Below are 24,888 nucleotides of genomic sequence, written 5' to 3'. Positions count from 1 at the left end.
TAGGAATGTTAAATACTGGGTTGATGTACAGATGTACCGGAGCATGGTCTGATAAAACAATAGGGTCTATACAACAGGTCTGAACCAAATGTAAAAAGTTTTTGGGAATAAAAAAATAGTCCAGTCTAGAATACGAATTGTGAGGATGTGAATAAAATCTGTAGTCCCTTACTTTAGGATTTAAGTGTCACCATATATCTATTAATCCGGTATCTGTGCATAAATTTTTAAGGACAGCAAACGACCTTGGGTTAGACATGTTTGCAGAGGAGGATTTATCCAGAGAAGCGTTCATTATACAATTAAAACCGCCAGCTAAGAAGCCCAGGCCATTGAAATTATGGTTAAACATCAAAATCATTTGTGACATAAACTGGGGTGAATCATTATTTGGGGCATAAATATTGAGAATAGTTATATGTTGTTAAAGAATCAAACCCCTAATCAAAATAAATCTCCCTTCTAAATCTTTTTATGCCTCCGCCACCGTAAGGTGCAGGAGGCATTATGTTTTCGGGTTGTCCATCTGTCCGTGCGTGCGTGCGTCCGTCTGTCTGTCCCGAAACCTTCTGAACGCGATATCTCAAAGGCTAATGAAAGGAATTTCACCAAACTTTCGCCATTTGTGCACTTTGGGACAAACATGAACTGATTAGATTTTGAGATCAAAAGGTCTAAGGTCGGGCGGCACGGTGGTGTAGTGGTTAGCGCTGTCGCCTCACAGCAAGAAGGTCCTGGGTTCGAGCCCTGGGGCCGGCGAGGGCCTTTCTGTGCGGAGTTTGCATGTTCTCCCCGTGTCCGCGTGGGTTTCCTCCGGGTGCTCCAGTTTCCCCCACAGTCCAAAGACATGCAGGTTAGGTTAACTGGTGACTCTAAATTGACTGTAGGTGTGAATGTGAGTGTGAATGGTTGTCTGTGTCTATGTGTCAGCCCTGTGATGACCTGGCGACTTGTCCAGGGTGTACCCCGCCTTTCGCCCATAGTCAGCTGGGATAGGCTCCAGCTTGCCTGCGACCCTGTAGAAGGATAAAGCGGCTAGAGATAATGAGATGAGATGAGGTCTAAGGTCAAGGTCACTGTGAGGTCAAATGTCTGTCCAAAAACCTTGTGAACACAATATCTCCAAGGCAGATGAAAGGAATTTCACCAAACTTTCACCATTTGTGCATTTGGGGACAAAGATAAACTGATTAGATTTTGAGATCAAAAGGTCTAAGGTCAAGGTCACTGTGAGGTCAAATGTTTGTCCGAAAACCTTGTGAATACAATATCTCCAAGGCTAATACAAGTAATTTCACCAGGTCAAGATTACTGTGAGGTCAAATGTCCATCCCCAGATCACAACTTAATAAGGCGTGTAGTCTACCGGGCGGAGGCATCCCCATCGACACCGTTGGCGTCGAGTTCTATCTTTCTATAATGGCTCTCCATCACGGCCTATAAAGCTCTTACCAATAAAACAAACAGTAACAGTAAAAACTTGCCTTTAACTCCACAGAACAAAAACATCACAATCTCTGAAACCTTGAACAACAAAAATGAATCTTTAACTCATCTTTTAAAAAATGGATTTTTAAAAATGTAATTGTTGATATTGTGAAGTTTAATTTTGATATAGTGAAGATGTCTGACGATCAATTTATCACATCACTACACAAATGCCCCAAAGCCAAAAATGTGTCGGGAAAGCAGAAGAAAGAAAAACGTTTGAAATAATCAGCAGAGAACGCATTTCAGATCTAATTCTTCATTTCTGAATAATTTCTACTATTTCAGCAAAATGGGTGTTACTTGTTGTTGCAATTAATTCTGAGAAAAAAAATTTTTACGTTGTTGTTGGTGCACTGGAATATTATTGTATCAGTAAAGTAGGTGTTATGTTTGCAACCACTTCTTCAAAAAATATTCAGAGGTTCTGCCTCAACAAAATAAGTGTTACTGTAGTAAGGGCAAAAAAAAAAAAAAGGACCATAATCTCTTTAGGGGAAACAATTGTTGTTGTTTTTTATGCCTCCGCCACCGTAAGGTGCAGGAGGCATTATGTTTTCGGGTTGTCCGTGCGTCCGTCCATGCGTGCGTGCGTCCATCTGTGCGTGCATCCGTCCCGAAACCTTGTGAACGCGATATCTCAAAGGCTAATGAAAGGAATTTCACCAAACATTCACCATTTGTGCGCTTTGGGACAAACATGAACTGATTAGATTTTGAGATCAAAAGGTCAAAGGTCAAGGTCACTGTGAGGTCAAATGTCTGTCTGAAAACCTTGTGAACACAGTATCTCCAAGGCTAATACAAGTAATTTCACCAGGTCAAGATTATTGTGAGGTCAAATGTCCATCCCCAAATCACAACTTAATAAGGCGTGTAGTCTACCGGGTGGAGGCATCCCCATCGACGCTGTTGGCGTCGAGTTCTATCTAGTTCTTCATGTTCCAAGATGAAAGGAAGGTTCTTATTTATGAGGATGGCTATGCCTTTCTTGTTCTGTGAATGGGAGGAGAAGTAAACTTTGCCTACCCAGTCCCTCTTAAGTTTCAGATGTTCTGTATCAGATAGCCTTGTTTCCTGAAGTAATGCTATATCAGATTTTTGTTTTATCAAATATGTTAAAATCTTCTTTCTTTTAATTACATGGCCCAATCCCTGGACATTCCAAGTAGTGAGTTTACAGTAAGTGAACCAGACATAAGAGCCACAAAGCTGGAAAATAATTGAGTAACAGGTACTGGGTGAGGGGGAATTAATCAGGGTGCAAGCAATTATATAAAAGAGTGAACCTGGACTCCGGTCGTGTAACAAAAAGAAACTAAACCACAAAATTTGAACAGCAGCGCTTACCCTCCCCTATCCTGTCCCCAAACGACAGGAAAAAACTGCCCCAGAAGAAGTCACTGGGCATTCTAAGCATAGTTCGAATCCTAATTTAACAATTAGATCACAGTAACAACTAAGACATCTGAAACAGTGTCCATACTCCAGGCTGAATGGTGAACACCACTGAGAAACACCCCAGAATGATCTCATCTCATCTCATTACCTCTAGCCGCTTTATCCTGTTCTACAGGGTCGCAGGCAAGCTGAAGCCTATCCCAGCTGACTACGGGCGAGAGGCGGGGTACACCCTGGACAAGTCGCCAGGTCATCACAGGGCTGACACATAGACACAGACAACCATTCACACTCACATTCACACCTACGGTCAATTTAGAGTCACCAGTTAACCTAACCTGCATGTCTTTGGACTGTGGGGGAAACCCACGCAGACACGGGGAGAACATGCAAACTCCACACAGAAAGGCCCTCGCCGGCCACAGGGCTCGAACCCAGACCTTCTTGCTGTGAGATGACAGTGCTAACCACTACAGTTACAGTTATAGTCTCTTACAATTATTAGATACAAAGCCATAACCTGCATGTCTTTGGGGGAAACCAGAGCACCCAGAGGAAACCCACGCGGACACGGGGAGAACATGCAAACTCCACACAGAAAGGCCCTCGCCGGCCACAGGGCTCGAACCCAGACCTTCTTGCTGTGAGGCGACAGCACTAACCACTACACCACCGTGCCGCCCACCCCAGAATGACGGGTTTCCGAATTCTGCTTTGACCACAACATTTGTGCAAGGTGTACTTTAAATACAAACTACACACAAGGTGGATACAAGGGTATATGAACTGTTAAAGCTAAATTAAAAATGTAAGTGCTATATTTATAAGTAAACATCATGGAAAAGAAAAAGCACTATAGCGTGTGAGATCAAACTGAATACAATGCAAAATGATCAATTTTTAAGCATTCTCTGTTGTAAAAGGTGAAAAGGTGGGGGAGAAGAAGAGAAAAAAGAGGAAAAGGAACTAAAATCACCTTATTTCCAAGGGAGAGAGCTACAAATTAAATCAGCTCCGCTGTGTAAACTATTCTCTCAGAATCCATGTGGTGGTCACAGAAAAGTGCACATTGTTCAGTGGGGGGCTCAGTGTACATAAGGTCCGACCTTCTCCATTATAAGTGGTAACATTAGGGATGAAATAATTACTTCATTTAAGAGTGTCCAGAAATGCAGCCACAGACTCAGGGGTATCAAAAAGGCGAATTTGCCCTTCATGGAGACACCGGAGGCACGCTGGGTAGGCAAATCCACGGTATTTATTATGATGACCCAGCGCTTTCCCCATGGTGTCAAACTTTCGCCGCCTTCGCAGGACCTCCGCGGACAGGTCAGGGTAGAACCGTAGCTGGGAGCCGCCATGGTGGATGTTGCGTTTCTTCATCGCAGCTCTGAGCACAGCCTCTCTTTGGGAATATCGTAGAAACTGGACCAAGACGCTTCTCGGGGGCTTATCTGGAGCCGGAGCCAGGGCTCGGTGGGCGCGCTCAATCTCCAGCGGGGGATAGTCAGCAGGCAGGCCAACTAAAGTCGGTAATGTTGTCTGGAGAAAGTCTGCAAGAGGGATGTTGCCCTCCGTTTTCTCTGGGAGGTTGATCATTTTCAGGTTTTTACGTCGGCTACGGTTTTCTAAATCGTCAATTTTCAGCTGCAGCTGCTCCACTGTTTTTTCCATGGCGGCTATGCAGGTGTTGTGAGCACTGTGGCTGTCCTCTGTAGCGGAGACCCTCTCCTCGACCTCTTCCAAGCGCTTTTCCAGGTTCATCACTCGATTAGAGAGAGCCGATAAAGAGCTCTCCACAGAGGTAACAGATACTTTTATTTCATTCAGTGCACCGTCAATAATATCCAGGCGAGTGCCAACTGATTCATCCATGTCATTCACCCGGGAGGCCACAGACTTTATTTCAGCTAAGATCTGCTCCATAGTTGCTTGGCCAGTTAGCATTAGCTCCGAGGTGTGAGCATCACCTTGCTTAGCCTCACTCAGGACACGTGAGGCCACTTGTTGAGCAGTTTTCTTCTTAACAACAGAACCCGATGATGAAAAAATAGGAAAGTCCTTGTTGCGCTGCGGTCTAGGCATCTCTAGAGTACAATTTGGCTGATGATGTTGAGTTTACTTGGAGAAAGTCATGGATTTATTTGAAGCCTGGAGCGGAGAAAAGTCTCAAGCGTCCATCTTGATCCGGATCACATGACCAACCCCTCTTGGAGCCATTTCTAAACAACTGCAAATTCCAAGATCAGTTCAAACAACTGTATCCAAGTTATTGTGAGGTGTAGTCACTTTTCCAAGCCACTTTGCTTCAAGAAAACCCAAACTGTCACCCTCAGCTGAAAGGAAATTGGTTTGGATGGTCAGGAACAACCTGGGAACCACCATGGCACAGCCCTGCCATGAACTGGAAGCTGATGGATCACTGTCTACAGTTCAGATAACCATGAACTAAGAGGCTGCTATCCAAGAAATAACCCCCTGCTCCAAAATTGACACCTTCAAGCTTAACTAAAGTTTGAAGCTGACCACATGGACAAAGAAAAAGCCTTCTGGAGGATAGCTGTATGGTCAGATGAGACAAAGATTGAGTTCTTTGGCCACAATGACCACCATGTACAGAGGGACACTGTACCAACTGGTGGTGGTGGTAGAATCATCATGCTCTGGGGCTGTTTTGCTGCCAGTGGAACTGGTTCATTGCACAAAGTGGATGGAATAATGAAGAAGGAGGACTACCTCAGAATTCTTCAGCATAAACCATCAGAAACTTGAACACGACGGGACTTACAACAGGACAGTGAACCCAAACACGCATCAGAGCTGGTTGTGGAGTATAAATCAGGTTAATATTAAGCTTAAAACAAGTCCGGACTTCAACCCTATTGAAAATATATGGACCGTGCTTCTGAGTCAAGTCCATGCCAAGAAAAAAAATTTAATTGAACTCTACCAATTCTACCACGACGAGTCATGAAATATCCAACCAGAATTCTGCCAGAAGCTTGTATCAAGGTGAATCTTGCGAAGCGACCTAATATTTTATCCAAATCTTAGGTGTGCTGTATGTATATTTTTGACCCTATATGTATAATTTTGACCCTGTGTTGATTTCAGAAAACCCAAAGAAAATTAAAACTTGTGCACCAAATTCTAGTGTTTTTTTTTTATTAAGGCCGTATGCTGTACATTCTGCCACAGAAAAAGAACAGTTCAAAGAAATTGCTGAAAGCCCAACTACTGCCATGACATTCATGTAACTGTATGTAAACTTCTGACCACAACTGTAAATGATACCATAGTCTAGCTTGAAGCAATTATTGCGCAGGAGTTCTACAGATTTAACTTAGCTACTGTCTGAAAAATAGAATCTGAAGATCTGCACTGCCACAATGCTAAATTATTTCAGTACATTTAAACTACATAATGAAATGCAGTGAATTTTAACAGGAATTTACTGGCAACTGGGAAAATATGACAGTTAATGTAATACTTTACATCATATAAAATAGCACATAATAGAGTATGTTTACTTATTTCACTGATGCAAGATAACCCTTAACCTTCAGTGAAGTTGTTTGTTCAAAATTGCTCTGGAGTAGGGATTTGAACACACGACTTACTGATCACAGCACAAAGCCTTAACCACTGAGCCACCACAACTAATGCAACCAGCTTGCACTGAATCAACCACATCTATCACTGAATTAACTCCACTGAAAGATCAGAAGTGGTTAAGCCTTTCAATTACAATTCAGATAATAATCACATGTTCAAATCCCAGCACTGACACATTGCCATGGGTGGATCCTTGAGTAAGACCCTTAACCTTCAGGGGTGGGTTTCCCGAAAGCCTCTTAAGGCCAAGAGAGTCTTAAATTACCTCTTAAAATCCATCGTCAAGCTAACGTGGTTTTCCCGAACAACATTGTAGCCAAAGTAGTCCTTAGTTTGCTCGGAATTTACATGAGACCCAGACCACTTGTTCAAAACAAAGAGCGACTCGCTCACAGCTGAATACACAGACTGCATATGCGCCCCTGAGGGACTCTCACAGTCAGCGGGGGAGACTGGTGTTGAATCTGCTGCTGGTGCTCAATAATTTTTCTTGTACATGGCAAGGACATAGAGTTAATTATTAAATAAATATACGCAAAACATTATGAATATATTTCAATATGTTATGGAATTACGTATGGATATTTGAATGTCACATTGATATCGTCATATTTTTAATCAAATTTAACTCCATTCAAAAAAGTCAAAGAGTCCCATATACGTTTTCGTACGGTACGTACGTTGGGGAGTGCCTGTTAGAGAGCACACTCTGTCTAGGCCGTCGGCATGGTGAGGTAGGGTGGCCAGTTCTTTTCCTCACCGCCTTTAACTTTCCCAGTGTTTCCACCAGGTCCCCATTCACTGCTGGGTGGACAGGAGGCGAGCCCCAGATCACCGTCCGAGGCAAGGCTCGAACCGGACCCCGTTCGCTTGGCGGTCAAGCGCTCTAACCACTTGGCCACCTCGCCTCTTAACTCCATTAGGCGAGTGATTACTGAATGCCTCATAAACGAGGCACATTTCTGAACCTGTAACTTTTTGTGTGTGTGCACGAGAGAGGTTTTGATCTGTCTCTACCTAAGGAAGTATATAAGAGGTCAATTCAACCTCCTTGGGTAGAAACAGATCAAAACCTCTTTCTCTCTCTCTCGCATGCGCACATTATAAGGAAGAACGTTGCTAGCTTGGTATTGTGGATAACGGTTGAAATAATCCTGACTGCATGTTTGAGTAACAGTGAAATGAGCGGGCACAGGGAACACATTTACTTAATTATTTAGTTTATTATTTCCTCATTCTTTTGTGTGAACATTTATTCATTTAATTTAAAAATATGCTTGGAATAAAAAATATTGCACAAAAATGTGAAATACTTTCAATCATTAATTACCACATTATATATGTAATTTTTAATGATGACACAATATATTAACATATTTTAAACACTTTATATCTCATTGTTTTTTGGTAAAAAACAAACGCCATGTGACCTTGTTGACCGGACTTAGCAACTACTAATGCCGATATCGGGGACGCGCATTGTAAAGAAGCTCTTCGTCCTGTTGCTCTTTAGACTCCTTCTTACGAGTGAGTTCGGGAAAACTAAATCCAGAGACAACGTTCATTGCTGAAGGGTCTCTCAACTCACTCTTTAGCCCTAAAGGGCAACGTTATCGGGAAACCTACCCCAGCTCAGTTGCATCCTGCATCAACAAATGTGCCGGATTACATGTTCCTTCATATTATGCAAGATATTACTGTTCTCATCTCATTATCTCTAGCCGCTTTATCCTGTTCTACAGGGTCGCAGGCAAGCTGGAGCCTATCCCAGCTGACTACGGGCGAAAGGCAGGGTACACCCTGGACAAGTCGCCAGGTCATCACAGGGCTGACACATAGACACAGACAACCATTCACACTCACACCTACGGTCAATTTAGAGTCACCAGTTAACCTAACCTGCACAGTCTGCATGACTGTGGGGGAAACCGGAGCACCCGGAGGAAACCCATGCAGACACGGGGAGAACATGCAAACTCCACACAGAAAGGCCCTTGCCGGCCACGGGGCTCGAACCCGGACCTTCTTGCTGTGAGGCGACAGCGCTAACCACTACACCACCGTGCCGCCCCGACATTACTGTTGTTTCCAGTAAATTTTACACTACTGCACTGGCAACCCAGGTTACCAGTAAATTACTTTTGTATAAATATGCAGGTGATTACAGGAAATCGTGCATGCTGGTTGGTTGAAAAATATGGACTATTTCTCGATAATCACCTCGAGCGACTCGGCAAAATGCCGACTGATTGCTTCGTCACTGTAAGTGAGGAAGAATTACACATTAGGAAAGAAATTGCTGTTCCTAAAAGCACTAAAGATGCTGTGAAGTTTGGTCTAAATCTATTCAAAGGTAAAGTGGAATTGTGATTTATTTTATCGATTTCAAAACAAAGTATGTGACTCGGTGTAGATAAGTCATACAAGTCTGCGCCATGCCTTTATTACATTTGCAGGCCGCTTTTGAAGTTTGAAATAATTTTTTTTAACATGGTTTTTAAAAATAATCACCTGTGTATTTATACTAAAACAATTATCCGCCTCAGGCTCCATGAATAGTTATTATTCACTGATATTCACTTCACTTTCAACAAATAATTGTGAAATAAAACCTACTTTTTTTTTTTAACAGTGTATGATTTAGAAAGCCTCAAGTGTCTGCCAAATCAAGTCGATCAAATGTGCCTTTTCCACTGGATGCTTACTTCTAATGAAAATGTACCTGTTTTGTACTGCAAGTCTATCAACTTCCAAATTATGCATGGCCATTTTGCCTTAAAATGAAAACTCAAATTCATTTATGACGACCATTTAGCATAATGGTATTCATTTTTATTTACACGTGGACATTTTATGAATAACATACTAATTATATGAAAATGGATGTACAAAAAATGAGTACCAGGATTGCAAGGATGCTTGATTGATGGATAAGATTAGAAAGTGTTGTCAAAGTAAATTACATGTCAATACATATTTTTTGGACTTAAATTAATTAGTCATTATTGCTTATTTGTGATGTGATAGTAATGTCCCTTGTGCCATGGTGTCAGAATGCAGGCACTTATGGATGTACAGTGGGGTAAAAAAGTATTTAGTCAGTCACCAATTGTGCAAGTTCTCCCACTTAAAAAGAAGAGAGAGGCCTGTAATTTTCATCATAGGTACACTTCAACTATGAGAGACAAAATGAGGAAAAAAAATCCAGAAAATCACATTGTCTGATTTTTAAAGAATTTATTTGCAAATTATGGTGGAAAATAAGTATTTGGTCGATAACAAAAGTTCATCTCAATACTTTGTTATATACCCTTTGTTGGCAATGACAGAGGTCAAACGTTTTCTGTAAGTCTTCACAAGGTTTTCACACACTGTTGCTGGTATTTTGGCCCATTCCTCCATGCAGATCTCCTCTAGAGCAGTGATGTTTTGGGGCTGTCGCTGGGCAACACGGACTTTCAACTCCCTCCAAAGATTTTCTATGGGGTTGAGATCTGGAGACTGGCTAGGCCACTCCAGGACCTTGAAATGCTTCTTACGAAGCCACTCCTTCGTTGCCCGGGCGGTGTGTTTGGGATCACTGGCATGCTGAAAGACCCAGCCACGTTTCATCTTCAATGCCCTTGCTGATGGAAGAAGGTTTTCACTCAAAATCTCACGATACATGGCCATATTCATTCTTTCCTTTACACGGATCAGTTGTCCTGGTCCCTTTGCAGAAAAACAGCCCCAAAGCATGATGTTTCCACCCCCATGCTTCACAGTAGGTATGGTGTTCTTTGGATGCAACTCAGCATTCTTTCTCCTCCAAACACGACAAGTTGAGTTTTTACCAAAAAGTTCTATTTTGGTTTCATCTGACCATATGACATTCTCCCAATCCTCTTGTGGATCATCCAAATGCTCTCTAGCAAACTTCAGACGGGCCTGGACATGTACTGGCTTAAGCAGGGGGACACGTCTGGCACTGCAGGATTTGAGTCCCTGGCGGCGTAGTGTGTTACTGATGGTAGCCTTTGTTACTTTGGTCCCAGCTGTCTGCAGGTCATTCACTAGGTCCCCCCGTGTGGTTCTGGGATTTTTGCTCACCGTTCTTGTGATCATTTTGACCCCCCAGGGTGAGATCTTGCGTGGAGCCCCAGATCGAGGGAGATTATCAGTGGTCTTGTATGTCTTCCATTTTCTAATAATTGCTCCCACAGTTGATTTCTTCACACCAAGCTGCTTACCTACTGCAGATTCAGTCTTCCCAGCCTGGTGCAGGTCTACAATTTTGTTTCTGGTGTCCTTTGACAGCTCTTTGGTCTTGGCCATAGTGGAGTTTGGAGTTTGACTGTTTGAGGTTGTGGACAGGTGTCTTTTATACTGATAACGAGTTCAAACAGGTGCCATTAATACAGGTAACGACTGGAGGACAGAGGAGCCTCTTAAAGAAGTTGTTACAGGTCTGTGAGAGCCAGAAATCTTGCTTGTTTGTAGGTGACCAAATACTTATTTTACCGAGGAATTTACCAATTAATTCATTAAAAATCCTACAATGTGATTTCCTGGATTCTTTCCCCCCATTCTGTCTCTCATAGTTGAAGTGTACCTATGATGAAAATTACAGGCCTCTCTCGTCTTTTTAAGTGGGAGAACTTGCACAACTGGTGGCTGACTAAATACTTTTTTGCTCCACTGTATATGCAGAGAAGAGCAGGGAAGCAGACTGTCGACAATGCCAAAATGATAGACTAGAAGCGAAGTCAGGAAGCAAGTGAGGGTTGGGCAATCGGCAAACAATGCAGAATAGATGAGGCAAAAAGCATAAACGAAATAGGGCTAGCAAAAGGTAAAAAAAAAATCGAGAGGCAGATAGAGAATAGCAAGGCTTGGTATGGACTGGATGAAACAGAACGATACTTCGCATTGGAGTGGTGTTTGAGAGTAGCTTAAGTAGGGGAAGAGCTAGTTAGGGAGATGAGAGTCAGCTATGATTAATACTCTGATGACAGAGGGTGCTGTGGATCTTGGGGCTTGTAGTTCTGAGTGTCCATGTTTGTAGTTTGTGTGTCTTTGGCAGGTTTACTGACAGAGCCCCCCCGAGGAGCTCCCTCTGGGAGTTGAAGTTTTTCGAGGCCGCCCCCTACCTCAAGGTGCTGGTTTGTGTGGATGTTGGGCATGGAATTCTTACTTGAGGAGAGGGTCTAGGATGTCTTTGGCAGGAACCCAGCTTTGTTCTTCTGGTCCATAACCTTCCCAATCTACCAGGTATTCTACCTGTCCTCTTCTATGTCTGGAGTCGAGGATCTTATTTACCTGGTAGATGGGTTCCCCCTCTAGAAAGGTGTTCAGGGTGTTCTTGGACTGGAGTGTTTTCAGCAAGAGGGCCCAGGATAGCAGGTTTAAGGTTGGAGACATGAAACGTGGGGGATAATCTGCTGTGAGGGGGGAGTTCTAGGCGATAGGAAACTTTGTTAATGTGCTGTAATACCTTGAATGGCCCAATGTAGCATGGCTGAAGCTTTCTGCAGGTGTTGGGCTCTCTAAGGTTTCTAGTGGCCACCCATACTCTGTCGCCAGGGGAAAAGTCTGGATTTTCTCCTCTGTGTTTGTCCACATATTCTTTATACTTAGCATTGATTGTTTCGAGACGTTGGTGAACCTTCTCCCACATCATTTGGCTGCATGTGAACCAATCCTCCATGGCCTGTACTTGGCTTGGTGCATCATCTCAGGGGAACAGGGGTGGTTTATAGCCGAGTATGCACTGAAATAGTGTTAATTGTGTTCCAGAGTGTCTGAGGGAGTTTTGTGCATACTCAGCCCATGGGAGAAGGCGTGCCCAGTCCCCCTGGTTGTGCATACAGAAGATTCTCAGGAAGCAGCCGATTTCCTGGTTGACTCTCTCAACCTGTCCATTGGATCGTGGGTGGTAGCCTGATGTAAGACTCACTGTGACCCCTAACCTCTCCATAAAGCAGGTCCAGAAGTGATAGATGAATTGTGAGCCCCGGTCGCTGACTATATCCTCTAGGATACCATAGTACCTAAACACATACTGGAAGAGGAGTTCTGCTGTCTGAGATGATGTTGGGATGCCTGGTAAGGGGATGAGCTTAAGAGCCTTCAAGAAGCAGTCAACGGTTACCATAATGGTAGTGTTCTCTTCTGAGGGAGGTCTGTGATTAAGTCAATGGCTATATGGGACCAGGGTCTCTGAGGAACGGGGATGGGGCACAATTTGCCAGTGGGAGGGGTTCTAGGAACTTTAGCCTGAGCATACGTAGAACAAGAAGCTATGAACTGGTTAATTTCAGTAAGTATGTTTTCCCACCAATACTTATTCTTTAGCATTAGATGGGTGCGATGACTGTCAGGATGACCTGTGGTGGGTGATGAATGGGCCCATGTGATTAGTTGACCTCAAAATCGCTTGGGCATGTAGAGTTAGACCAGGTGGGAGGTTATTTGGAAGAATTTGTGGTTGAGCTTTCCTTATCTCTCAGTCCAGGTCCCAGGTGATGGATTGTATGAAACATTGAGTTGGAAGAATGGGGTGGTTTAAAGAATCTTGGTACATGGAACCAAAACTGGGAGATAGAGCATTGGCCTTGGTGTTCTTGGAGCCAGGGCGGAATGAAATGGTGAAGTTGAACCTCGTGAAGAACAGTGCCCACCTGGCCTGGCGAGGGTTTAGCCTCTTGGCTTTCTTGAGGTATTCCAGATTCTTGTGGTCCGTGAGAATGATAAAAGGGTGAGTAGACCCTTCGAGCCAATACTGCCACTCTTCGAGAGCTAGCTTAATGGCAAGCAGTTCCCTGTTGTCAACATCGTAGTTCCTCTCTGCAGAAGAAAGTTTTTTTGAGAAGAAAGCTATGGGATGTAGTCTCTGTTTCTCACCAAACCGCTGAGACAGAATAGCACCTACTCCCATGTCAGATGCATCCACTTCTACTGTAAATGGTTTAGTGGGATCTGGATGCTGGAGGACCGGAGTAGATTTGAAGGCCTGCTTGAGACGCTGAAATGCTTTCTCGGCCTTGGGGTTCCACTGGAGGCGCTTTGGTCCCTTCTTCGGCAAAGTCGTTAAGGAGGTAGCTATAGTGCTGAAGCCCCTGATGAACCGGCGATAGAAATTCGCGAACCCCAAAAAATGCTGAAGCTCTCTTACAGAAGTAGGTGTGGGCCAGGATGCAACCGCAGAGACCTTGGAGGAGTCCATGCTAACTCCTTTGGCACTTAGAATATATCCTAGGAAGGAGATTCAAACCTGATGAAACTCACATGTCTCGGCTTTGACGCAGAGGTGAATTTCTAGTAGGTGGTTCAGGACAATTCTGATGTGTTTCTTGCGACTTTCTTCATCTGGGGATGCCATCAACGTATGCAATGGCATATCTACCTAGCATGTCCCGTAGCACATCGTTGATGAAGCACTGGAACACACTAGGCACCGAAGAAAGACCATACGGCATCACCCGGTACTCAAAATGGCCAGTGGTCGTGCTGAAGGTGGTCTTCCATTCATCGCCCTTTTTGATCCTGATCAAGTTATATGCACTGCGGAGATCCAACTTGGAAAAGATTGTAGCTAATCCAAGTTGTTCTAGTGCTGCAGGAACTAGTGGAAGACGGTAAGGGTATTTTACAGATACCTGGTTCAAACCACTATAATCAGTACATGGTCAGAGTCCACCGCCTTGTTTCTCCATGAAAAAGAAGCCTGCAGAAGTGGGAGATTTGGATGGGCGGATGTATCCTTGCTTAAGGGTCTCTTGGATGTACTCCTCCATGGCGGTGTATTCCTTCTGGGACAGGGTGTAGATATGCCCCCGTTGTGGTGATATGCCTGGCAGTAGGTCAACAGTGCAGTCATAGGGCTGATGTGGTGGTAGCCTGCATGCCTTTCCCTTGCTAAAGACCTCCTGCAGGTCCATGTAATACTCTGGAACGCCATCCAGGGAGTCAGGTTGAGGACTCTCCACAGTAGTGGATGAAAGTCTGACTTGGAGATGAGAGATACAGTTCTGAAAACAAGTTGGAGACCATTGAAGAATTTCCTTGTTCTGCCATGAAATCAAGGGAATGTGACGCTGCAACCATGGATAGCTGAGAATAAGATTGTGACTTACAGTATTAGTGACATAAAGCGAGACGTGTTCAGAATGCAGAATGCCCACTTGGATGTGGAGTGGCGTGGGCCATGAAGTGACGAAGCCATCTCCTACTGGTCCCCCGTTGATGGTCCTAATGCTGAGTGCATTAGGGGGGACCGTGGGCAGGTTGAATTTCTGCACGATAGAGCGGCTGATGAAGTTCCCCTCGGCCCCGAATCGATAAAAATACACAGGATGTGTGTGGAGTCGGTCAGCTTCAGTAATACTGACACTTTAAAAGACTTGGAATTAAATTTTCTCCCCGGACTCTCAGTACGTGTAGAACCTTCTGCTGGAGCTGTACAGGATGGACAAATGGGACATTGGTTGAGCTGATGCTTGGAGCTCCCGGAGTAGAAGCACCCCACCCTTCTTTCATGCTCAGAGCAGGACAGCCAGGTGCATGAGACCTCCATGGGCGAACTGTCCTCAGAAGTTGTGATAGGCTTAGAGCTTTCCTGAATGGAGAGGCGGTGTGCCAACAAATGATCGAGTCGAATGGCTAAATCAATAAGAGAGTCCAGCATGAGTTGTTCGTCCCAGCAAGCTAGTTCACTAGAATTGCGGGACGTAGACCTTGACGAAAGATGGCTTTCAAAGCAGGTTCGTTCCATCCACTGGCTGCTACTAGTGTTCTGAAGTCGAGAGCATATTCTGCCACGCTTCGAGGACCTTGTGAAATGGAGAGCAGACTTTCACCAATTTCGATACTCTCCGGTTCATGGCTGAAAACTCAAACATAGAGAGGAATTATTCATAAGAAGTGGCTTGTTCCTGGTTTTTGTTCTACACTGCACTTTAGAGCTTTGCCAGTGAGGAAAGAAAGGAATTTGGTGATCTTATGTTTATCAGAGAGGTTTGGCATGGTAGCGAAATATATGGAGCATTGAAGCAAGAAACCCTTACAGTCGAGAGCATTTATGGCAAACTTCTCGGGTGCAGGAAGTTGTAGTGTAGAGCTGGGAAGAGGCTCAGGGTGCGGTAGGAGGGCCTGCGACATCACGGTTGCTAGTTGCATCATAGGGGTGTTGAGATCCACTAGCATCTGTTGATGTTCTCCCAATAAGCGTCCCTGAGCGTTCAAAGCAGTCTGCTTCGCCTCTTCCGCTACGTCCACGGTGGCAAAATATCCTGTCAGAATGCAGGCACTTACGGATGTAAATTCAAGATTCAAGATGTTTATTGTCATATGCACAATAACAGACACAGCGGTTTATTATTGGGTAATGAAATTCTTATTCTGCAACTGCCCGACCAAACTATGCTTACTAATATAAAAAGAAATATATATAAAATACGAAATATAAAATATAAAGTGCATATGGAATGCAAAATATAAAAGTAGAATGAAAATAAATGAAGATAACATTTAAAAAAAAGGCAATCAAACAATATGTGCAATGTGCAATGTCTTATGCAAGATTGCAAATTATATAGAGGTAGATGGTGATTATAATCCGTGGTTCAAAAGCCTGATGGAAATATAGAGGTAGATGGTGATTATAATCCGTGGCTCAAAAGCCTGATGGCCTGGGGGTAAAAACTGTCAGTCTAGTAGTCCTTGCTTTCACACTCCTGTAGCATCTCCCAGATGGTAGGAGTGTGAATAGTCTGTGTTGTGGGTGTGTTTGGTCCCTGATGATGCTCTGTGCCCGTTTTGTGACCCGGGTGTTGTAAATGTCCTGTAGTGGGTGGACAGCTCCACAGATGAACTGTGCCATTTTAATGCAGAGGAGAGCAGGGAAGCAGACTGTTGACAATACCAAAACGATAAACTAGACGCGAAGTCAGGAAGCAAGCGGGGCGGGCGATTGGCAAACAATGGAGAATAGATGCGACAAAGAGTGTAAATGAAATAGGACTAGCAAAGGTCAGAAAATTGAGTGGCAGATAGAGAACAGCAAGGCTTGGTATGGACTGGATGAAACAGAACGATACTTTGCATTGGAGTGGTGTTTGAGAGTGGCTTAAATAGAGGAAGAGCTAGTTAGGGAGATGTGTGTCAGCTGTGATTTATTGAGGTTTTTCACCTGACGTCACAGGGTCACGTGACGCCCCGGTGTCCGCCATTTTGAAGGTCAAGCTACATACTAACGCTGCAGACAGAGAGGGAGAACCAGCTTGAAAAAAAAACGTGTTACAGACACCGGATCCAGTGTAAATAGCTGCCGGAGCACGCTCCGGCTTGCTCCCCCTCAAATTAAGCAGCGCGCTCCGGCTTGCTCCCCCTCAAATTAAGCAGCGCGCTCCGGCTTGCTCCCGGAGCGCGCTGCTTAATTTGAGGGGGAGCAAGCCGGAGCATGCTCCGGCAGCTATTTACACTGGATCCGGTGTAAATAGCTGCCGGATCATAATTACAGTAAACTAGTAAATACAGTAAAGGAAAAACTTGAGACTGAAAGGTTTTAGTAGTCATCCAAATGACTGAACGTAAACATTGCTACAGTAACATACTAGCTATGTTGTTGACATTAGCTAGTGCTAACAGCTAGCTGCTAGTACACTGCTACAACACAGACACCGACCCTAATAATACAGTTCTTGGTCATTGCCTGGTAACAGCAAATTTATAACGGGCCATGTCTCAACAGACTAAGAAGTTATTTCAATGACATTTAATAACATTTTGTTTATCCTGAGGACCGAAAGTAAATGAAAATGTGAACAAACCTTAGCTGTAATAAGATGGCGACCACCGGCTCCAGGGACGACCCACTGATGTAGGCATGTTACCCAGCCTGACACAAAATATTTGTAGGCATCCAAACTCTTATACGCTTTCAGATCAATACCTGTGTATGGCGATGGGTTTTTAACGACACAGGTATACAGATCATGTGGGCCGAAGTCAGGTAAAGACGAGGGCTTCGTGTATTTCCGTACATCAGTGAACAATCCTGGTGGAAGCAGGTAAACGTCGTTCTCTAAGCCTGCTAACCTCAATTTTTGCAAATACCTCTCCCTCTGCTCGCCCTGTAAATGCCCTACGTCGCTGGATAGTGAAGGTGTTTTCTGCATCTCGCTCCTTTTTCTTTTATGTTTTTCGTTTGTCGCCTTCCTCGCATTCAAACTGATTCGAGCCGTGACGTCCAAAATGGCAGCCTCACATGACTTGGTCACGTGGGTGAAAAACCTCAATACCCTGGTGACAGAGGGCGCTGTGGATCTTGGGGCTTGTGGTTCTGAGTGTCCATATTTGTAGTTTGTGTGTCTTTGGCAGGTTACTGACACATGGATCGCTTTTCATCTAGTATGATGGCTCCATCAGGCCCTTGAATCACTTACATTAAAAAAAAAAGTACTAGGCACATGCCAAAGCCAATGCTGGATTTTAATTCAGAAGACAAAAACAAACAAACAAACAAACAAACAAACAAACAAACAAACAAACAAACAAACAAACAAACAAACAAACAAAGTACTAGGCACATGCCAAAACCAATACTGAATTTTAATTCAGAAGGCAAAAAACAAACAAACAAACACACAAACACACAAACAAACAAACAAACATATGGCCCTTTTCCACTACCCTTTTTCAGCTCACTTCAGCTCGCTTCAGCTCACTTCAGCTCACTTCAGCCCGACACGGCTCGCGTTTCGACTACCAAAAACCAGCACGACTCAGCTCGCTTCAGCCCTGCTTAGCCCCTAAAACTCGCACCGTTTTGGAGTGGGGCTGAAGCGAGCCAAACCGTGCCGAGTGAGGCTGGGGGCGTGAGCAGACACTCCCCTGTGCACTGATTGGTGAGGAGGCGTGTCCTCACATGCCCACACACGCCCCGCGAGCGCGCTGGGATCTGTAAACACCGTAAACCCGGAAGAATAATAATTACGAATTACGAGAATTTCTGAAGCCTTATGCGCCTCACCTCATCTATACGCTCTTGCCAGTATCTGTTGGCGTTGTCGGTGACAACAAGCCACAGCACCAAGACCAGCAACACTAACGACACCATGTCCTCCATGTTTATTGTTTACTATTCGGGTCGTGAGACTACTGCTTAAAAGATCACTGAATCAGTGACATACAGAGCATCGTGGACGAGTTCGCGGAGCGCAAGGCTCGTCGTATGCCCTTCAAATAATGCGCGCAGTAGGCTATTGATGTTTTATTATGAGCCATGTACAGTATGTCGCCTAATGTTTTTTTGTTTCTGAGTTACATGTTCGTTTGAGGGACTTAATGTACAAAATAACATAGTTGCACCCCGTAGTGTTGAAACTGGTAAACACAGTGCATTCAGTGAGGTTTGCACCGCCCTCCTTTTATTTCTGACTCTTCCTGTCACCGTTGCAACCTCTGAGCGCTCATTCGTATGCCCTTCAAATAATGTGCGCAGTATAGGCTATTGATGTTTTATTATGAGCCATGTACAGTATCCTAATGTTTTTTGTTTCTGAGTTACATGTTCGTTTGAAGGATTTGATGTACTAAATAACACAGTTGCACCCGGTAGTGTTGAAATTGGTAAACACCGCAGTTGCGGACATTTTGTAGCCTAAAATGATGTTATGATAAGCTTTAATAAAGGGCCCGGTCATTTGCCCCGCCCCCGGCCCGGCTCTGACTTGTTCCGCCACTGTCACTGATGTCACTGTTTGCGCTGCTTAACGACATCACGTGACGTCCACCCACTTTCGCTAACTCCACCCAATGTGTCCACCCACTTCCAGCCAGCACGGTTCAGCGCGGTTGTAGTCGAAATGCAACTCCAACAGCCCCGCTCAGCTCGACTCAGCTCGACTCAGCATGGCACGGCTCAGCCGCGTTTGTAGTGGAAAAGCGGCAAAACAGTACTAGGCACATGCCAATACCAATTCTGAATTTTAATTCAGAAGGCAACAAACAAAGAAACAAATAAACAGTACTGGGTACATGCCAAAGCCAATACTGAATTTTAATTCAGAAGGCAAACAAACAAACAAACAAACAAACAAACAAACAAACAAACAAACAAACAAACAAACAGTACTAGGCACATGCAAAAACCAACACTAAATTTTTATTCAGAAGGCAAAAAACAAACAAACAAACAAACAAACAAACAAACAAACAAACAGTATTAGGCACATGCCAAAACCAATACTGAATTTTAATTCAAAAGACAAAAAAAGAAAGAAAAAAAACAGTACTAGGCACATGCAAAAACCAATACTGAATTTTAATTCAGAAGGCAAACAAACAAACAAACAAACAAACAAACAAACAAACAAACAGTACTCGGCACATGCCAAAGCCAATTCAGAAGGGAAAAAAAGCCACCAGCATGTATGAGCAGGAAATAAAATCAAATCCAGAAATACATAACTCTTTTCCTTTTCATCTGAAATGTGCCTGTGATGTGTTTATATGTTTTCCAGTTTTGTAGCTAGATTCATGGACAAACTGGCTCAAAGGTACAGTATATAAACAGACCCAATAACCCAAAATATAGGGTTACAATGGAAAACAAAACAAAATAAAGCAGGACATAATTTGCAAATAAACATGATAAAATCTTGTTTTTATACTAAGGAACGATGCTTGAACTGTTGTTATTCATACTTAATAAAATAATAATCTGTTCATAAAGACACAATAACCATGCTAATACTTAGTAATACACTAACAACAATAATAAAAAATAATATAATATTGTGCAAACAAATATGTTCCGAAATACAAATTCTTCTCCTTCATCGTAGAAGCAATATGTTAATCAGCAATTCTTCTTTTACATCATAACCATTTTACTATCATATATGATAAAAATAACTTTTATTAGCATAAAGTCAGAGGTTAGATATCATCACCATCACCACCACTAGCATTAGTATGAGGCGTAAAAGTGTAAGGAATTAACGGCCTTTTCTCCAGGCAGACAGGACGGGAGAATGGAACGGTATCGGTGACGCGGTTATAAATCATTTAAAAAATAGATAATCATGCATTAAAAAAAGAAAGAAAAAAAGAGCTCATCCTCCGCTTCTCCTCTTAGCTTAAATCTACAGGCCACCGAAATCCTGATGAAGCGGTCAGTGCGATGATGTAAAAACAGAAGAATAACACTTTGATAAACACAAATCCTAAGATCCTGACGTCACAACCAAGCCATTCAGCTTCGGCATCAGCAAATGTATCTGTCAAATAGGACAACATGGTAACGATACTCTCATATTTTCACACTCACCGGTATAGCGGTTTTTTGCTCGATATTTGGCGCAACGTCGCTGTTTCGTGCGCATTTACTGTCTGACGTTCAGAGGATGGCAGGGTGAGGCGGAGAGACCGGGGGGAGGGGTTAGGGAATAGGGGCGTGGCTCAGCTTGCGTCATCAGCGTGGGGACGACAGGACAGGGACGCTGGACAGAAGCATGTCAGTTTTCTCCGAGAACTGGCAGAAGAGATACAGGATGTCTCCTGATTTGTTTGACAAAGAAGGGAATAGTTGTTCATATTAAAATCATTTCCAAAACCTGCTCAGTTCAGGTTTTTAAAGGGCTAAAGCATGAAATGAACCAAAAATCTTGTTGTCCATCCAGTGCTGTAGTCGAGTCACTAAACCTCGAGTCCGAGTCCAGTCTCGAGTCCCCAGTGTTCAAGTCTGAGTCAAGTCCAAGTCTCATCTCATCTCATTATCTGTAGCCGCTTTATCCTGTTCTACAGGGTCGCAGGCAAGCTGGAGCCTATCCCAGCTGACTACGGGTGAAAGACAGGGTACACCCTGGACAAGTCGCCAGGTCATCACAGGGCTGACACATAGACACAGACAACCATTCACACTCACATTCACACCTACGGTCAATTTAACCTAACCTGCATGTCTTTGGACTGTGGGGGAACCCGGAGCACCCGGAGGAAACCCACGCGGACACGGGGAGAACATGCAAACTCCGCACAGAAAGGCCCTCGCCGGCCACGGGGCTCGAACCCAGACCTTCTTGCTGTGAGGCGACAGCGCTAACCACTACACCACCGTGCCCCCCCAAGTCCAAGTCATAAAAGAAAATTTCGAGTCGAGTCCAAGAACAAGACTCCAACCGCACCATTTGACGGTGGCTGTTTCAGCGACATTAACATTAGTTTGTTCCTGAACATGATGTATAAACAGGTGAATGTGCTTCTCTTTGTCAGGGAGCGCGAAGTATTCTGTCAGAGATGGTTGGGAGACAGATGTAAGTGCAGAAGCTGTGTTTATTAATACAAGTGAAGACAGGTACACAATCCAGAAATCGTAAAACAGTGAAACAGGCAATAGGTCAAGCTAGGCACAAACAGGCTATCGTAGACTCGACAGAATCAAAGATGGGAAACAGGAAATCAGGAATCCAAACAAGCAAATAAGGCTTGGTAATGTGTCAGCAACACAACTCAATACTTTGCAAAGTAAGTGCGTTTTCACAGTTTTTATATAGGCGTGTTGATTGCACCTTAATCCTGTGCAGTTGCGAGTCGTTTATGGCATGCACATGAGAGTCCGCTTGGCACACGCACTGTCCGGAGGATGCATGCGCCAAAATGCGCAGGTGTGACAATCTTGCACGAAATAAGTACAAAAATTAGGGTTGCTATAACTATCTTATACCAAATTATTACGGCATGTTACAAAAAATAAAGAAAAAAATCCAAGTCTTCGTCTTCAATTTACGAATCCAAATGCAGTTAATGCACGAGTCCGAGTTGAGTCACGAGTCCTTAAAATTAGGGCATGAGTCAGACTCGAGTACTACAAGCCTGATCCTAATAAATACGTTTTATAATCAACATTAGGAGCCTATGTTAAATATTTTGTTTTCCAGCAGCTGTCAGGTTCAGAACTCACCAAGTCCTTCAGCTGATAGATTATCATCGAGTCATATGCCTTTTCAATGATTCTTTCTTTAATATTGAATATGGAGATTAAAATCCTGTGGGGCGGCACAGTGGTTAGCACTGTCGCCTCACAGCAAGAAGGTTCTGGGTTCGAATCCAGCGGCCAATGGGGGCCTTTCTGTGTGTAGTTTGTATGTTCTCCACATGTTTACATGGGTTTCCTCCGGGTGCTCCGGTTTCCCCCACGGTCCAAAGACATGCAGTTAGGTTAGCTGGCTACTCTAAATTGTCCATAGGTGTATGTGTGTGTGTGTGTGAATGGTTGCTTCCCAAGCCTGAAAATGGGAGGGTTGTGGCATCTGGCGTAAAACTATGCTCCAGTTAATATGGCATGGATCATTACATTACATCTTATCCAGAGTGACGCACAACATACCCAATTGGAGGTTAGGTGCCTTGCTCAAGGGCACTTCAGCCATTCCTGTTGGTCCACGGAATCAAACCGGCAAGCTTTTGGTCCCAAAGCTGCTTCTCTAACCATTGGCTTCCCCATGGGATCGATAGGGTCCACATGGAATCAAATCAAATCAAATCAAGTTTATTTGTATAGCGCTTTTAACAATAAACATTGTCGCAAAGCAGCTTTACAGAATTTGAACGACTTAAAACATGAGCTAATTTTATCCCTAATCTATCCCCAATGAGCAAGCCTGTGGCGACGGTGGCAAGGAAAAACTCCCTCAGACGACATGAGGAAGAAACCTCGAGAGGAACCAGACTCAAAAGGGAACCCATCCTCATTTGGGCAACAACAGACAGCCTGACTATAATATTAACAGTTTTAACAGGTATAACCCTCAACTGTCCTCATGGGGCCGTCCTTTACAGGAGCGGTGCGATAAAACTCCGACCAGACACAGGGCACCAGGATGGATCAAGCAGGTCCGAGGGGCAGAAGAGGCCAGCATCTCAATCCCAGGATTAACATGTAACTCAGAGGGACAGATTGGGGGGGGGGGGGGGGGGGGGGGGGGGAATGTACATGGAAGCAACCCCACACACATAAGTGGGACAAGCTGGAAAAAGTGAGTGAGAAGTGAGATCAAAATGCTGTAAATTTTTTGCAGCTTTACTATTTTTCTTAGCATTAAACAAATCAGTTTCATCATAAATATGAATGCAGCACTGACTAAAATACCACCTGAGATTGCTAATATCTGGCCCCTGACACTGATTCAGTCTATTTGGTGATACTGACAGTCCACTTTTACACCCATTGCTATGGTGAATCTCAAAGAATTGATGCTTTACTCTGAGTAAACATATTTGAACACTATATAACATTTTCTCACTCACTGTTTTGAAAACGTCTCTGAAATATTTCATTTCAGTTATATGAATGCCATTTAGGTCGTAGTACAAATATGATTCGATAAAATTTTGATTTCTCTCTGATTATATTAAAATGGATGCAGTAGGTTTTGGAAACAAGCCCTTCAGTTTCATGCCTACATATGACACCCTAGTCATCAACAAGGATTTTTCGTAAAGTCACAAAAGCCTATCTGTGCTGGCCTCATCCAGCTAATGAGGATTCAGCTGGAGAAATTGTGATGAATGATTATGGATTTATGATAGATGGCTTAAGCATCTATTTATATACTAACCCCATTTCCAGAAAAGTTGGGATATTTTCCAAAATGCAATAAAAACAAAAATCTGTGATTTGTTAATTCATGCAAAACTTTATTTAACTGACAAAAGTACAAAGAAAAGGTTTTCAGTAGTTTTACGTTTCCATTATCTTTTGGGGGCGGCACAGTGGTGTAGTGGTTAACGCTGTCGCCTCACAGCAAGAAGGTCCGGGTTCGAGCCCCGTGGCCGGCGAGGGCCTTTCTGTGTGGGGTTTGCATGTTCTCCCCGTGTCCGCGTGGGTTTCCTCCGGGTGCTCCGGTTTCCCCCACAGTCCAAAGACATGCAGGTTAGGTTAACTGGTGACTCTAAATTGACCGTAGGTGTGAATGTGAGTGTGAATGGTTGTTTGTGTCTATGTGTCAGCCCTGTGATGACCTGGCGACTTGTCCAGGGTGTACCCCGCCTTTCGCCTGTAGTCAGCTGGGATAGGCTCCAGCTTGCCTGCGACCCTGTAGAACAGGATAAAGCAGCTAGAGATAATGAGATGAGATTATCTTTTGGTCCATCTGAGATGAGTTCCAGCCCAGAGAAATCAACAGTGTTTCTGCATACAATTGATGAATGGCTTCCTCCTTGTGTAATACAGTTCAGGTTACATTTCTGGATGCAGTGGTGGACTGTGTTAAGTGACGACGGTTTTCTGAAGTGCTCCCAAACCCATGTGGCTATATTTGTCACATTAGCATGATGGTTTCTCAGGCAGTGCTGCCTGAGGGCTTGAAGGTCGCACATTCAACAGCAGTTTCCAGCCTTGCC

The 24,888-nt window shown here is 43.8% G+C and overlaps 1 protein-coding gene across 2 annotated transcripts in view; it reads right to left on the bottom strand.

Annotated features, from left to right (window-relative positions):
* st6galnac6 (ST6 (alpha-N-acetyl-neuraminyl-2,3-beta-galactosyl-1,3)-N-acetylgalactosaminide alpha-2,6-sialyltransferase 6) overlaps positions 1–20,889 on the bottom strand; it is a 53,815-nt gene extending 32,926 nt beyond the window's left edge. For both annotated transcript variants that reach the window (XM_060935634.1, XM_060935635.1), the window contains exon 1: positions 20,816–20,889. The gene's annotated coding sequence lies outside the window, so the exon portion shown is untranslated. The remainder of the gene's footprint in view (positions 1–20,815) is intronic.
* Between the last annotated feature and the right edge of the window lie 3,999 nt (positions 20,890–24,888).

The sequence above is a fragment of the Neoarius graeffei genome, chromosome 12 (genome assembly GCF_027579695.1).
Source record: "Neoarius graeffei isolate fNeoGra1 chromosome 12, fNeoGra1.pri, whole genome shotgun sequence".
Lineage (NCBI taxonomy): Eukaryota > Metazoa > Chordata > Actinopteri > Siluriformes > Ariidae > Neoarius > Neoarius graeffei.
The sequence above is the reverse complement of the archived record's forward strand: the minus strand, read 5'-3'. Positions and strand labels throughout refer to the sequence as shown.